We start from the raw sequence: 15,987 nt of genomic DNA, 5'->3' as shown, positions 1-15,987 counted from the left end.
TGCTTATTGTGCACATATCTTGATAGATATGGGCCCTTATTTATGAGGCCTTGCGTCAGTTTTGCGCCGCCGGTGCGTCACTTTTTGTGACGCACCAGCGGCGTAAAATATGCGCCTTGTTGTGCCATATTTAAAAAGTGACGCATCTAGGTAGATGCGTCACTTTTTAAACCCCTGCGCCACATTATACCTGCGTCAGGTGTAATGTATGCAGAGGGGGCGTTCCCCTGCAAAAAGCCTCGTAATAGTGACGCAGTGAAATCTATGAGATTTCACTGCGTCACTTTTAGGATGCTGTTGCGTCAAAATCTTGCGCCTGCCTCACAGCAGGCGTAAAATTGACGCAAGCCCTTTCACATGGGTCTTTCCCCATGTGAAAGGATGCATTGCTGGAGTTGCGTCACTTTTGTGACACACTCCAGCAATGCGTCACTTTTGCGCTTACAGATACGTCAGAAATACTGACGTATCTGTAAGTCCTTGCGACATGATGCGTCATACATTAAATATGACGCATCATTGGTGTCGCAAGGAGTGCGCAGTGAAAAGTGACGCATCGCTGTTTTCACGCAGCGATGCGTCACTTTTCATAAATGAGGCCCATGGTGCATTCCTGCCCTTCATGCAACACAGCAAGGTGTCTTGTTACATTGCACTGTGTGAAAGTTTAATAAATCTGGCCCATATTGTCCCTTTCTGGGTGCTGCAGCTCTACTCCCACTCTGTTATTCTGCCAAAACTTGGGGGCATATTTATCAAAGTTTGCTCTGCCCTTGTGACTTGCAAGGGGACGCTAGGGCAACACAAAACCTAAATGAGGTATATATCTAGCCATGCATTGCCACCTTACATGGCCCTAAGTGACTTGCTAAATCTAGAGTAATGCAAGGGAGTGCACTTCGCTGCCTTGAGTTACTTTGCAGCAGAAAGGCATGCTATGGGTGGAGCATGGGTGTTTCCAGGCTGACACATTCCCAGATTTGTCAACATTGGCAGACCTGGGAATGCATCAGAATTGTATGCCTCTCCACCAGAGGTACAACAAGGAGAAATATCTTTATTTCTCCTTGTTGTTTCCTCCTCCTAAGAGTGCTGCATTTTGCAGCACACTTAGGAGGAAAACGCTTCTGAGAATTATTTTTGTGTAGAAATGGGTTCAATCCTGCTTGAACTCAGGCACCCTTGCAACATGGCACAAGGTTGCCTGCGATGATGATAGGTAGCCAAAGGTGCACCGGTGGTAGAAAAGGACAGTAATGCATTGTAAAATGTTAAATACAGTCCACTCCTGCCCTTTCACGCAGCGCTGGAAGATGGTGCTGAGTTGCGTTGGGTGAATGGTGCAAGGCTGGCTACTTTGGTGCTAGGCTGCTGAAACGGCTCCAGCACAGGCAGAAAGGACAGGAATGCATCTTATTGCTTAAATACAATGCATTCCTGTCCTTTCACTTTGGCGTAGGACAACACAGTTAAATGCCCTGCTGTACTGCCTTATGCCAGAATGTCATAAATGAGCCCCACTATGTAAATGTATTTGTGAATTATGAGTAGGGTGGCCAGGCGCCCGGATTTGCCCGGACAATCCTCGTTAATTCGCTAGCTGTCCCAGCAGATTTCAGGAAATTAGACTCATGTCCCGATTTTTTGAGAGGGGCGGCAGAAAACGGTGGGAGGTATCTTTCTATGTTTTGCAAAGCAGAGATAGTTAGAAGCTGTAATAAGAAAGGAATTGAATTAACATTCATCCTACTGGCTTTAAAAATTGCGGGGCATATTATCAAGGGGGTTTATCTCCGCTTTTTTGGCTTTAAAAGCCAAGAAAGCGGAGATAAAATTATCTCCCTATTACCTAGCTGTCGCTAACACCAGTTAGCGACAGCTAGTAGGAGATAGCGACCATTTTGGGCCCCACTTTGCATGTCAGTGATATTTATCACTAATGAGATGCAAAGTGGGCGTGCCAAGATGTTAGCGACCGAAAACAGTCGCTAACATCGCTATCTCCTATTACCAACTTTTGGAGATATTCGCGCTAAGCGTGAATATCTCCAAAAGCTAACACCTGCCCTGAGCAGTTCTTAGCCATGTTATCCAATGGGAGGTGGATAACATGGCTAAGAGCATTAGCTCGGTAATGCATGAATATCGCTGACTTTCCAGCGATATTCATGCATTGCGGCGATTTTTATCGCATTTGCGATAAACCTTGTAATACCAAGGTATATTTGCGGTAAAAATCGCCGCAGCTCAGCGGTAAATTTTTGTCTCTTACCAAGCAATAGCGATAATTATCGCTATTGATAATTATCGCTATTGCTTGGTAATATGCCCCTGCATTTTATGTATGTTCTATTTGCCGTTTCTGTAATTCTCTGCTAAGGAGCGCTGTCATTATGTGCACTGAGTTGAAGTAAAATGGTAGCCCTTCCTATATTTTTAAGAAATGTCCCTGTTTTTAACATTCCGGTCACACTAATAATGAGGCACATTACTGTTTGGTTTTTCTGTTGAACCCACACAACTCGTGAAGAAAAGAACAAAAATTACAATACAAAGTAGGTGCAGTCTCTACTCTGTACAGTAGATGGCACTGCAGCATAGATGTACGAACGTTTGTTTTTAACAGCGTGGTATCTTTTCAATATTCCTTAGTTTCAAATTGTAATACATTCCAAAGTATTAATAGAATACAATCGAAACGATGCAAAAAGTTATTTACCTCTAGAGTGCCTATTGGTTAAATAACCAAGTCTATGGCAAACAAATGTCAATGTAATAAATAGGCCCTAACAGATCCAAGTCATCCACCAAATTACATTTTGCACAATGCTTCATGCAAATTGCTTCAAAATGAAAAAGAAAATCTGAAAGCAGGATACTGCGAGCTGTGCATGTTCATGAGGGGATTTCAGTGAGCACAGTTTGGTCATGGCACTGCTGAGAAAAAGCAAGTTCGGAGCCAGGCACTTTTCAGATTTGAACTAAGGATAAATAAATAACAATTATTGAATGTGCGGGGAATCACGAGATGCGCGAATGTTAACATCTTCAAATTAAAAATGAGCACATTCAATTATTTCTAGTATGCAATTAAAGTGGTAACACGTTTTTAAAATATAGGATGCAAAAACGTTGGCGGCAAACACTTTTCAGTCCATTTTAATCCCCGTATCCGATTATTATATAACCGCAGTTTAGATGTGCTAGATTTCTATAGATTTAACAAGCATTGCAAGGCCAATTAGTCTGGTATTGACTGCAGTCCTTTGGCTTTGTTAATTCTTTTTCTGTTTTGAAAACGTTATAGTTGTGGGAGTTGCTAGGTCCTCACCAACATGCATATAACTTGGTTTAATAGTCCTCTCAATTCTCACTTGAACAGGCGCCATTAAGTCCTATCATAAAGATATCAGACCAGTCCACATACATTTCTATGAGGCTACGATAGAGGTAGTTTATTCATCCAGTCAAAGAAATATTCTATAGTCAAATCTTTACTAGACCCCACTGTTAGATTTCTTACAATCCCGGCCTCAGAAATCAGGCGCAATAATTTAGCTACTTTCTTTTGACAAATAAAAAGTAATATCGCTGCTTTTTCATCTTTGTCTCGCAAAGTTGTTGGCCCTATTCTTTTGATCTTCCTAATCCTGCTGGCCCCTTCCTGGCAGAGCTTGCCCCGACTTGAGGCAGACTCTCTAGCTAGTCTCAGTAATACAGTGCTTAATTTGAGCCAGTAGTTTCCAGTGCTCGGCATCAGCCCTTAATTGTCAAAACTGGCACTTATGATAGTCTTCCACATGGTGGTGCTGTTTGCTTTATTTAGAGATGAGCACAAGCACAGTTGTTTAATAATTCTTTTACAAATTAGGCACTGCAAAGGTGGCCCAGCCATCTACCCTGTCTTATGCAAGCTTCTTAATCTTTCTGTTGAAACTGCCTCAGTACCTCGAGACAGGAAACCCACAGTAGTAATTTCTCTTCTTATGAAAACTTAATTAGATTCCTCGGTGCTAGGAAACTCCTTCCCCATTTCTCTTTTCCCCTTCTTGGAAAAACATAGAAACAGTAAATTATCACACTAAACCAAATAGTAGACATGGGCGACAAGGTTGCCCTTATCCTTTTTGATCTGACAGCAGCTTTCAATGCTGTGTTTCACTAGACCCTGGTCAATAGACTTTTAGAAGTGGGCATGTGTATACCCACTATAAAATGGGGGCCTCATTTACAATAGTTTGCCCTAGAGTGGCGCTGCGAGCCTTCCTCCTGCGTTGCCCTACGGCAAAAGAAAAGTGCAGGAATGTGCTGTATCTAATAGATACAATGTATTAATGTCCTGTTTCCCTGAGCTGGAGCTCAAAGGGCTGCCATTAGGGTTGTGCGGAATTTGCATAGTCATGTTACGCAAAGGTCTGCGAAACGGTAAAAAATTTCTGTGAGCTATGCAGAATTCCGCGAGCATGTGGAATTGCTTGTTCCGCCCGTTCACGATGCATTTTTCCTGTTCGGAGACGTTGTTTGCGTGCTCGGGGGAAAATATCTTGTGAACTTGTGCAGACCTCCCTGCACAAAAACAATCAAGAAGGCAATTTCCTCTTTCAATGCAGCAATCATGCATGCATGCAATGCAATCGGAAAAACGAGGGGAAATAATATTATTTCTCCTCGTTGCGCCTCACCTACACGACCACTGGGGAGGCGTCAGGTTTTGATGCATTCTAAGGTTTACAGTTTGTTGTAAATCTGGAAATGTGCCAAATGCCATGGGTGTTACATGGGAACATCCACCATAACTCCCATGGCACACCTCCCCATAGTAATGTGAGGCAACACAGTGACTTGCACTGCTCTGCCTCACTCCATATCTACAATGCCATGAGAAGCCATGCAGGGTGGCTTTACATGACCGTCTAGATATAGCTAGCCCTGTGCACCACTTGAACATCAAACAAAGTGATGATCTGGTGGTGCACAGCGTTTATAAATGAGTCCCTGCTTTCTTTCCTTTCTATGCAATGAGTCTTTTGATTTCCCTGTGAAACCTTTTTCATCTACCATCCACTTCCGATGCGGAGGGTTCCACAGGGCTCGTCCCTGAGCCCCTCTCTTTCCAATACATAGCTCTCCCTTTTTCATATGCAGATGATACCCAGTTTATTGTCTCACTCACCAGTGACTCCCCCTCCAGTTCTGTCTAATTTCAAAAGTGTCTGTCAGTGGTGGTAAAGTGAGTGGCCCTTAATTGCCAAACATTGAACACAGATTAAAACGGAGGTGACGGTTGTGGCAATCAGCTCAACCTCTGGTCCTTACATTAGTAGCCTTATCCTCCCTGATTCAAGTGCCTTCAGGGATAAATCTTGCTATTTGGTTCGATGATAAGCTTTCCATGGACAACTGGATCAAAATCCTGTTTGATGTTTTGGCCTCCTGCGGTGCCTGAGGAAAATCCTTACTGTCTTTCTTTACTATGATCCATGGCATCATCATCCCTCGCTTGGACTATTGAAATTGTATCTACTTAAGAACTACTTAGACTCTCCTCTGTCAGTTAAAAGTCATTAAGAACTCCGCAGTCTCTCTCTTATTTCTTGTTCCCAAGTGCCACTTTGTTTACTTTTATCTAAAAACCTGAAATTGGCTTCCAGTGACCAAGAAGAATACATTTAAGGATCTATGATTTACCTATTGCACTGTCACCCAGACAGGGCCTAAGAACATCAAACAATTGTTCACTCCTATACAACGACCCACACCCTTTATTATAGCAATCTCCACCTTGCTGTAATGTCTTGATTTAAGCTTGCTAAATAAAACGGTTGCTCTTTCAGTTACATTGCCCCTAAACTTTGGAAAAGCATTTCTCAGCATATTTCTCTAGAGTCCTTTGGTGGCTTCCACCTAGAAATAATAGAAAATGCGGCTATTTTAGATTTGCATCTATTTCCAATAAAGTTTCTAGATGGAGTCCTAATGCTGGGATTCCTCGGCGTTGTGGCAGCTGAGTGCTTTACAAAACATAAACATAACAACATTGGCAAAAATATATCGTTTTGCCTCAAAAAGCATACTTTGACTTAGTAGTCCTGGACATGGAAGAGAACTACTTTGTATGCTGATATGCTCCATCTAATTTTCGGTGGACTGGCTTCTCGCCCCATGCTTAATGCTGTGGCAGAGAAAAAAGTGAATGACATATAAGAGGACTCAATGAGGACATATAAGAGGATACTGTCCTCAGTGGGTAGACAGGAGTGTAGAAAAACTGTGACCCTGTTCATTTAATGTCCATCGACACAGACTCCATATTCCATCAGCGCTTGGCTTTTCCAACCGCAGGATCTGTACAGGCAGCAGCGGGGCACTCCTCGGATGAGCAAGCCGCTAAATATCCAAAAGAAAGGTTGCCCTCAAGTGAAGACGCCACTCATGTGGAGTGTAAGACCTTTAATCGAGGACTTCAGGGTAACAATCTTTCCCTTCCAAATCACTCTTCAAAGCCCAATGCGTTTCAAACAACTTGTGTCCTTGATCACAGGCTAAAGGAAAGGAGCAGTGGCAGGTATCATGCAGAGCACTGATAATGACACAAAGTTATGCCCTGTGGACGTGTGCTGAACCAGCATACTAGAACTTGCTGGGCAACCTTTCTTTTGGATATTTTACGGCTTGCTCAGCCGCAGAGATGCCCCGCTGTTGCCTGTACAGATCCTGCAGTTGGAAAAGCCAAGCGCTGATGGAATGTGGCACTAGAGTATTATTTGCGCAGAGGACAGACAAGATTGACACCACACTGTACAATGTTAAGCAATAAGACACATTTTTGTCTAAACAACAATGTTTTTTTATTCGATAAAGCACTATCAACAGATGTGTGGCGTTGCAATGGGGCAGGGCCGGCCCTAGGCATGTGCAAACTGTGCACCTGCACAGGGCCGCCAAACCCCAGGGGCCGCCACGACGACCAACGGACGAGCCAAGGATCGGATCGGAACTTGGATCACTGGCGGCCCCCTGGCAGGATTTGGCGGCCTCCGGGCAATGGCAGCGACGCGTGTGATCGTTGTTGTTGTTTAAATTGGTTTCACTTGCCCAGGCAGCCAGTCAGCAGACAGTTGGGTCCCATGGCCGTCAATCTTAGACCTACGACGACGTGACGGCCCTGGGACAGCCCCCGCGCGCTGTGCACGATGCGCAATTTAGCTGCTCAGCAGTGACGCGTCACGGTGCTGTGGTCACGCGGCTCCGACCCGCCACACTGGGAGACTGAGTGCGTCAGTGAGCGGTGCGTCGATTCGTCACTCATCGTCGTGTTTGAGACTGAGAATCAAAGAACAAATAATTAACGTTGTCCTGTCGCTCAGAATCCTTCAGCACAGGGAGCGCGGGAACCCTCTGGTAAGCAGACCTGCAGAGGGTGAATGCTTACGGGGGCCTGGGGGGCTCCAGCTACAGGCCAGGCTCCGGATTCTACTCCCCGTATAACCCCCTTCCCCATAAAGTACAGGCCCAGTCACATTGGAGAAAGCCTGCTCCGGAATTAATGCATGCACGTCCTGCCGCCAGCGCACAGTGTGATCTTATGAATGTCACTGTGTTACCCCATCCACGGCAGCTGCTTTTCAAACTGTGGTTAAAAGTAGTAAACACCACAGAAAGGAAACGACGACTCTCTTCCGTGGTTAGTTATAAAAATTTTGCAATCGAAAGTCTAGCTAAAGAAGGCGCACACATTAGGCAAAAACATAATGGGTGTGCAAAGTTACAAAGTTTGTTTTTTGTTATTTTTGGCAACCGTTCTGAAGTTATGCTTCAAAGTTTTTCATAGCGCCACTTACTAGTGTCGAAGCCGTAACCTTTGCAATAATGTAATTGCCGCACGTATTCCTATCTAACACTAACATAGTAGTACAGAATAAAACATGCCCCAAGTAAACACTTATTGTTGTGCAAGGCCATTCTGTTAAAAAAAAAACTGTCCAAGAGGTAAACTTGCAAATACATATTCTGCATAGACTTTCTTTCTAGGGTTACTAGTTTGATTAGATGAGAGAGAAAGGTGTCTTGCAGTCTGGTGAAACTTTTCTCATAATGTGGAAATGGGGGGTGTTGGGCAGTGCCGGAAATGGAAAACATTTACTCCGGGTCTGGGAAGCCATAAATTGGGGTTGAAGGTCTGGCGGTGGAAAGGGGGCGGGGTCACGAGAACAGAGTCTGACAGTCAATTTATAATTAAAAAAACAAAACTCTACAGCAAAGAAATAGTTGACAATAAGTACAAATGTGACTGCACACCTGTTCTCTGTGAATAACAAAGAGGCCATGTTTAGAAAAATACTTTATGGGTTGTGGCACTTGAGCCTGCAGAGATCTTGTGTGCCCAGCGATTTTCCAGGGCTAATAACGGTAAAATAACTCTGGTGGTTAATGCACTTGCTGAAGAGATATGTGTTTTGTCTCGTGCAGTTCTGAGTCATAGTAGCTTACACGTTTAACATGCCTACTGCAAATCAAGTTGTGAAGCCTGCAGATCATGTACTTGTATTTTATATTTCTAGGGAAGTGTGTAACTACTTTTGACACTGAGATGCTTTTGTACTTGGAGTTCATAAATTCCAATCCTTTGAATATTGCAGTGATCTATGAAGCTCCATCAAGGAGTTGCATGTAACCTGCAAGACAAGGGTTTAGAACCTTAATGTGTTTTTTCTCAATCTGTCATTACTCTAAGGTTGCTAAAAGGGTTCCTTTGGGTAGCAATAACGTCTTATTAGCATAGATACCCCCAACCCCTCTGGTGCGTTCTAAATCCTGGAGGGGTGTATGCAGATGAATAGCAGGTTTCACCATAAGCTAGCATGGAGGGATTATGTGCCTGGTCCCCAGCACAGTGTATAACACGCAGGTGATAGATTTGAAGGTTTTTGACCACGTGTTGCTGCTGTTGTTGCAATAGGTCCTTCAGTTACCTGTTGGTCACAAAAATGAGGGTTCCTGCCATATAATGGTGAGATTAGTGAGTTATGTGCCAGCACCATAGAACAGCATGTAAACTGCCAGGCATACGCTGGGAAACTCCATCTCAATATGCATGTTCACGTGTGTATTTGTGAGGTGCCTGAATTGCTTTTGAGAAGAGAGTAAGACTGTTCCTTGTGTCACCCCAACTAATGGTTCTGTATATAGATAGACATTTAAAAAAGGCCAAACTGCAAACTGGAGGAAAATAAAATGTGTTTTTAATAAAAGGTTTTAGACAAAAAAAACAGACATCATTCTTGTCCAGACATCACCAGCTTGAAGAAACAGAAGTACCACTAAGGTCACTGCAGTCTAGCAATCACATCAAACTATATTTAATAGCAGCCCGTCCCAACGTTGTCCAGGTATGAGTTGCTGCCGGCCAGTAGTATATTGTTTTGTAAGATTTCGTTTTGATAGCATTTCTTATCTGTGACAGGCCTGTGAAACGCTCCGATTCACAGTGCACTGCTGATGCACTTAAGAGTTCTCGTTCAGTAGTGTGTGAACTCGAGTTTCCCTACTTTATTTTTCCTTGCAAATATGAGAGTGGCATGTCTCCATTTTTTGTAATAACACAAGAGAACAGTGAGTGTCCAATCTGTGGCCTATGGGAGTGTACAGGACTTTAGAGGAGCTCTTTCTTCGGTTCAGAAATTTCCTTCCATAAACATTTTTTGTGCGCCCAGTCCCTCAGGTCGTGTGTCACAATGCCCTCCTCCTCCTAAATTGTATCATTCAGAGACGAATTCGGAAGGGTAGGAGCAGCCGCACAGGTACTGGTCAATCATCTAACAACTTTTCTGGATGTATTATTAGTAAAACACCTTACTGAGCTCCGCCCCATCCGGACCCCCTCTTCCGGGGACCCCACCTACGCTCCCTGCACAGGGCCACCATGAGCCTAGAGCCGGCCCTGAATGGGGCCAGCTTCTCCCCCAGATACGCATGTTTACACATAGGGTGGTGGGAGGAGCTGGTCCTTGGTGTAACGCATAAGCATTATATGGACAAAAATGTTAACCTGTTCCTGAGATTTATCTATGATTTATTCATTGTGTGGGATGGGTCACAAACGGAAGCCAACAATTTCTTAAGGAATATCAATAACAATGATATCAATCTAAGCTTTACGTCAACTATTAGCAGCAAAATAATACATTTCCTTGATGTAGAAATCTTTGTGCACGAAAACAAATTGGAAACCAGATTATTCAGAAAAGAGACAGCAGGTAATTCCGTCCTAACTTCAACCAATTTTCATCCACGACACATTGTTAACAGTATCCCTTAAGGGGAAATGCTGTGAATCAAACGAATATGCAGCAGCCCCATTGATCTGCAACAAGCACAGTTGGAGAGCCGAAAACATTCTTAGCAGAGGGGTACAAAAGTAGGACCATAGATGCAGCTATTACCAAAACCCAGGGATTAGACAGAAATGTACTTTTAAAACCAAAACAAATAGATGCCAAGAAACAAAAAGAAACAATGCAACTGAGGCTAATTTTAGCTTACAACTTACGTAACAATATCATCAAAAACATTATGCAGCGGAACTGGCCCATAGTGTTGAGTGATCCTGTTATAGGAGATAGCTTAACAAAGACCTTGGGAATAACATATAGGAGAGCGCCATCTATGAGCAGACGTCTAGTCAAAAGTGTCCGGTGGCTCTAGAACAACAAAACTGGCTAACACAAAGGAAGGCCTTAACAAAGTGTAAAAGTTGCAAAGCCTATCAGTACGGTACCAACAAACAAACATATAAAACACCGTTCAGTTACAGGGAAATAGAAATTCCACGGTCCCTGCACTGCAAAACTGATCATGCTATTTACATCCTAGGGTACTCTTGCAACCTTAAATATATAGGGAGTACCAAACTTCCTGCTAACAAGAGAATTCTACAACACATCCAGGCTATTACAAATTCTCACGCAACCTATCAGGTGGCCAGACATTTTCAAGAAGTCCACAATAGCGACCTCCACCACCCCTCATACTACCTCATTGATTCAATACCGAAAAATAGAAGAGGAGGTGACAGAGAGGGTGCATTACGGAGGTTAGAAACTAAATACATTTTAAATCTCAATAGTAAGAATCCGAGTGGATTAAATACTACTGAAGATTTATACACATGCATCTAGTCGATTTCCTGCCTTATTGATATTAATGCTTATCGTCCCTAATATTTATCAAATCTCTTTTAACTCTGGTTTTAATGTTGGATGCAAATTATCTACAGATTTAGCTGCAACTTCAACAGTTTTTCAAAAGGAAAAAATGGAGGTGAAATAACATTTTAGAACAACTATGGGAGGCTGCCACCTGACCTAAAGCATAAATATAATGTTTTTTAATCAAAAATTCTTTCTTACTCATTACGTGGTGTTTTTTATAATATTTTTAGGTCACAAAATGGTCTAAACCCCTAATTTTGAGTATTTAGATCAAATTTTGCATTAGCACTTTATTTATCAGGTGATAGGCTTTGACAGGATGCAATCTACAGCAACAAACTAAAGAAACCAAAACAAAAGCAAAAAGTTGCATTATGCAAGGACTTTTTAGCCAAATTTACATGGAAAAAATAATTTTTCAAATCATGTTTCAACAAATGTATTATTTTAACATTCATTTTGATGAATATCTGTTTGAAAATGTAACCATTTATTCGTATTTCCTTGGGTAAAGATTTTTGCTGCTACGGTATTTAATATTTATTATTATACATTATTTATTTATTTGTATTTATAGTATCCTTTAATATGATGGATAAATTGCCATATGTTAGAATTATGTTGAGACTGATCATTAAATTAGCTTACAAAATATTTCACAAGAAAATTGGTAAAGGCAAGGATTTGGTCCTATATGTTTGCAATTGAGAGTATGTTTTCAGTGTCTATAAGGCGCGAAAAAGAACTTTCACTAGTATGCACTATCACTTTAAAAGAGGTAAAATGCCGGAAAGCGTTGTCATGTGATTAAGGTCCGGGAGGACCGAAACGTGTAAAGGGCGACAGAAAATAAATTAAACAATAAGCACTGTACTGTGGTCCTTGCATGCTTACTGTGTGGAGAATGGTGATCATCTCCGAGCAGCGTACTTGGATATATATATATATATATATATATATATATATATATATATATATATATATATATATATATATATATATATATATATATATATATATATATATATATATATATATATATAGTATATATAGTAGGTATATCTAGTTAGGATTTTTTTAAATAGGGATTTCTGAAAATTCTATGTTGAATAACTTTGGCGTTGAAGGACGGAATTGGCTGAAATTTCCAGGGAAATTGCACATTTTGTTTCTGAGCGTCCCCTGAAAGTTTGGGGGGGTTTCATGAAGTGGGGGCCGAGAAAAAAGGGGGTCCCAAAACGTGTTTTTAACATTGAGTTTTCCATAGGGCGGTTGGACTCACTTTTAGCTCGAGCGGCTGAATGGATTTCTATGAAACTTGACAAAATTGTAGGGACTGGTAGCCCGATGTGCCTTTGCTAGATCTCAAGATATGTGCTCCAGTGGATTTTGAGACATTAACGTTCAAAAAAATATATATATCTGTGACAGCGTCCCGGTTAGCGCCCCGGTTCGCGTACCTAACGCATAACAGAACTTCGCGAGGAGAAGCGGATTGGCTCCCCGGTGACTGTGAACATTCTAAACAGTCCGGAGCGGCCGCCATCTTGTGTCTCGGTAGGATCGAGACACAAGAGGTGGCAAAAAGATAGGGGGAAATGAGCATAAGGGGGCAGAGTACATCCTCCCTGACCCCCTAGGTTTGATGAGGGGGCTTTAAAAGGGCCCCGCGGGGCAAAAAAAAATAATTTTTATTATCGTTTTTTTGCGGGGGGAGCGCCCGGTACGCGCACCGGGAAGCGGTCCGGGGAGCGTAATATAGAGAAAAAAGAATGAAAGAATTTTCAAATATTGTATGTTTATTGATTGTTCTTTTTGTTGTATTTTTTTTGTTTTTTTTATTTAACTACCAACATGTAGGTACCAATGCAGAGTCTAAAAATAAATATACACCGTCTCCTTTGTAGATATCTTGCATGTTGTTTCAGAAGTTATTGTGGTATATGGAATTCATAACATAGTCTGTCAGGAAAGCAGACAGAACATGGAGGCAGGAGATGATAAAGAGATGTTAAATACACATTGGAGATAATATAGTGGGAGAAAGGAAGTAACTATGAGCAAACTTACTATGTAACACAAAAAAGTTGCACAGTATATTTTAAGTCTCACTTTATATTTTATCTTTTTGGGTACTATTTCATAATTTTCATATTAAAAAGAATAATGTCTCAAACAATTTTAACTTTTAAAATTTAAATTTATTGTTCTGATTTTTCAAAATCTAAGAGAATTTGTAACATTAAATCATCAGGTATGTCCTCCTTTTCATTCCAAGAATCACATTCCTCAGCACATTTTATTAATTCTTGGTCTACTGTTTCATCCATAAAGTCTACTTCTTCTTTTTCTTCGTTAGGATTGTTTTCAATCTTAATTTGAAATGAAATTGTATTTTCTTTTTCTGTGCTTCCATTTTCTTGCTGTAAATTGCATAAAAATAAATATATCAGTGGAGATAGGGCACTGTTGGGTTTAAGTTCAGACAGGTACTTGTGAGTTTTTAACAGTGAAGTTATCTTTGGGCAGTGCATGGTTTCAGGGAGGAAGTAGAACTATTAAAAAGTGCCTGTGATGAAGCCTAAGTAAATTCATAATTATACCAGAGAAGCCTAACTCAATCAATAATTTAAATAATTAAGTCTTTCTCAATGACTAACTCTTATAGAGGGACAGTATGTAACTATCTGAAAACGTTTTCCTAAATTAATTTAAAGTGCATAACATAGTTCTGCTTTCAAATTTGTAAAATTATATTTTACCTTTGAAAAAGAAGTTAAAGTTGTCAGTGAATATGCTCTTGAAATGTACTTCAGGAAGTAGTAGTCAAAATGGCTGTGTTTGTCTCTCTTTCTTTATATATATTCAGGTACATAACCAATCAAATGTCTTGAAAAAATAGTAGAAAATGAAAGTAACATTTTAATTGGTTGTCAATTCTAACACTTCATATGTGTTTTTGTCATCTAATTTACCTCAGGATATTTAGTCAGGCCCACAGCATAATTTTCTCAATGGAATTCCATCAAATTTGGGTAAATGGTAGGAACTGCTATGTAGTAGGGAGTATTCTATATTTGATGAAAGTGTCTCCAGTGGTTTTTCTGTAAATTACTTTCCCACCTTTTTTTAGCGAGCTCTCACTGGTGCGCGCCCCGGTACGCGTACCGGCAGCGTTACGGGAGTCCTCCATTTTGTGTATCGGTAGAATTGAGACACAAGATGGAGGGGAAACAATGCTCGGAATGGGTAGAAGGGGGCACGGTAGACACTTCCTGACCCTCTAGGTTTTCTGAGGGGGGCATAGAACGCTCATATAGGCAAAAAAAAAAACGTGTGGGGAGCGCCCGGTACCGCACCGGTAAGCGAACCGGGGAGCGTACTTTGGTGAAAAATAGTGAAAAAAGTTAGAAAACGATAAATGTTTTGAATGATCAGAGGTAGGGTAGCTCTGAAAAGAGCTATTGGGTTCTGTGGCTAATTTAGGTACCTACAAGTAGGTTCCAATGCACAGTTTTAAATTCAGGAGGAATATTCTATTCCCCTCATCGGAGAAGTGCACACCATCTTCTCTGTAGATGTCTTGCATGTTGTAACGCAAGTTATTGTTGTATATTAAACCCATTCTAAAGTCTCTCATGTAAGCAGAAACAGATTTATTCACATGTTTCCGTGCTTTCTCAAATTGTGGACAAAATTGGTTGGACCAGTTCAATTTCTGTCTTTGGCATATATTGGAATATACCAAGGCATTTGGGGGAAAAGGTGTCATCAATTGATGAAAGGTGTCCTTTAAAACCATTTCCAGACCAACCCCAGTCATAGTCCCAAAATCATTTCCACCACAGTGCACTATTAAGAGGTCAGGGTTTGGCAGATGCATAAAAAAATTATATTAAAAAGATATAAAATATATTTTTCCTTTAAAAGAAGAATACATTTTACAGCTTTTGATATTTGCTATTAAAAAACCATTGAAATTCACTGAAAAAACCATAGGTTATAGACCATATATAGTTAGGAATTAGCATTTACAAAACCTTAAAAATTCACTTAAAAAACCATAGGTTATAGACCATATATAGTTAGGGATTAGCATTTACAAAACCTTATTTTACTCACAAAAAACCATTGAAATTCGCATATATAGTTAGTTGCACTAACTATATATTGCGCACCCGCAATCCACTGCTGATGATGTCACATATTACATCATTCATGACATTGTCAGTGACATCACTGATGACATCACTGATGACAACTCAAATGACATCACTGACAACATCACTGATGACATCATTCATGTGATAATACGATGAACCTCTTCAGACTCTAATATAACCTTAGATACACTCAGTGTAAACAGACACTCACAGATTGTCACTCATCCATGAAGTTACTCATACACCTAGTCAGTCATGCAAAGAATCAATCACACCTCCATTTCCTCAACTATACAGTTATACACACCTTACTTATTCAAACATATTCTAACACATATTTACTCTATTATACAATCACTGATACAAGTTTTCAATGATCCATGCAGCCACTCACACATTCACTGGCTCTTATACACAGTAATTTATATATGTCAACTCTCACATGTACTGTGTTTTACATATGTACTTACTTTGACATGTAGCACTGAGATATCCATTCACTCACCAATGCACCCATGCACACAGTCAACCACCCATACAGCTGTTTCCAAATGCAGTTTTGAACCCATACATCTAGTGAATCAACTGTTCACACATCTATGCACAGAGTCACA

Source organism: Lissotriton vulgaris, chromosome 6 (assembly GCF_964263255.1).
Source record: "Lissotriton vulgaris chromosome 6, aLisVul1.2, whole genome shotgun sequence".
Classification (NCBI taxonomy): Eukaryota; Metazoa; Chordata; class Amphibia; order Caudata; family Salamandridae; genus Lissotriton; species Lissotriton vulgaris.
Note: the sequence above shows the minus strand (reverse complement) of the source record.